The sequence below is a fragment of the Aethalodelphis obliquidens genome, unplaced genomic scaffold (genome assembly GCF_003676395.1).
Source record: "Aethalodelphis obliquidens isolate GAN/ISIS:26980383/991018 unplaced genomic scaffold, ASM367639v1 scaffold45, whole genome shotgun sequence".
Taxonomy (NCBI): Eukaryota; Metazoa; Chordata; class Mammalia; order Artiodactyla; family Delphinidae; genus Aethalodelphis; species Aethalodelphis obliquidens.
In genome coordinates, this window is record NW_020837989.1 from 6,480,471 (window position 1) to 6,482,387 (window position 1,917).

The window sequence follows — 1,917 nt, forward strand, 5'->3', positions numbered from 1 at the left end:
ATAAGATGATGCAGTTTCTTAGGGACAACATTTATCAAGAGAAGACAAGAGCTATAAGAACATAATCCTGGGGAACAGCTTCCTACCGTTCTAAGACTCACTTTTCTTGTCCATAAAATGAGGATTAAAAATAGTTCCCCTCACATAAGGTGTCTGGGAGGATTGAATAAGCTAATACATGTAGCCAATCTGTAGTGTCTGATTTATAAAATGGGCTAAATAAATGACAATGGTTAATTTTGTCATTATTCTACTGAGATGGCAGGGAATGAGCTAGGGGTAGAAGTTAACAAGAAGTGCAGATAGCCAGAGAAGTCACCATGTGATGACCTCTATTTTCCCTGTGAAGGAGATGGATAAGCTACCTTTCAACAGTGAAGGCAGGGTGGTAGGACTGGAGGCTTGGAGATAGTGATGATGATTGGTAAAAACTTATCTGTGCAATGAGGCCCTAGGGAAAGGGAGAAGCGTGTGGGCAGCATGAGACAGGAATCTGAAATAGGGCCTGAATTTGCAGAACAAGAAAAATCACAACTGTGCCGTGGGGTTTTTCTCCTACATCCTCCACAGCCCTAATGGGGTGAGCCAGGCGTATGGATTAGCACAGTTGATTAGTTAAATAACAAGAAGGTTTGGGAGTTGAGGGCACAGGTGGGTAAACAGACGTGGTGGGTTGTTTTGCAGTCCACATTTCTGGAATAGATTATAAATACCCAAGTACACTCTACCGATGTTTTGACTCGGAAACCTCGGGGTCACTTCTTCCATTCCCAACCTATACTTAGCACTTCCTGGTCTCCACATATGCTGATTCATTTCCTTATTTCTTCCACATCTCACTGTGAAGGCCCTGAAGGTAGAATAGCACCCACTTCACACTCTGCACATTGTCAGTGTGTTGTACTTCTAGTAACTCACATTAGGTCAGAACATGTGCTCTGGTGCCAGGCTGCCTATGTTCAAATCCCAGCTCCATCACTTACCATCTGTGGGACCTTGGCTGAATGATTTAAGATTGCTAAGCCTCAATTTCCTCATCTATAAAATGGGGAATCCTACTTACTTAATAGAGAAGTTTTAAGGTTTAGGTAAAACGCCACGCAAAATGCTTAGCCCAGCATTTGGCCATAACAAAGATTTCAACAAATGTTAGTGGTTGAAATAAATAAGACGATTTTAAACCAGGGTGGAGCATGTTTGTTTGAGGTGTTGGATCCAATGAGTTCTAACCCAAAAGGGAATGTAGTAATGCAAAGTGAGTGGTGGAGTTGAGAGAGGACATAAAAAAAACATGAGGGCCACTACAAGCTGGAGGCAGGTCTCCCCACTGAGCACTGCCTGAGGAAAGGCTGCTGGCCAGGGCCTCTGAGCTCAGACATCTTCTCCAACATAATTGAGAAATATGTTCTTCGTGCATTCCTAATTGGAGTAGAGTAGATGGCAGAGGCATTTGGTTAATGAAATATGTCCATTCGATTAAGCTGGGCCATTGGGGATTTAGGACTTCAATACAGTCTCATTGCTATCCTTCCTCTTTGGAGACCAGGGAAGTTTCAGAGATGGATTAAAGATTGGAGAGGGAACAGTGCTAGTGGAGGAGTCTAGAAACCCAGAGCTAATCTTCTGAGTTTCTGGCTTTATCTACATTTTCATCTGTGGCAAAGAATCATTGCATGGAGTGTCTTACGTGAGACCTGGGTGTGGGTGGAGCACAGAATCAACCAACCAACCTATTTGTGAGCCAAGCAAGATTACATGATTGGGGTCCTCCACACAGAGGCTACAAGCTTCCTCCTCTGTGCCCTGCTTATGTTAGTCCTTCTGGTTGAGATAACTTTCTTGCCTATTTCCATCTGTTCAAGACTCTGCTTGTGTGTGTGTGTGTGTGTGTGTGTGTGTGTGTGTGTGTGTGTGTGT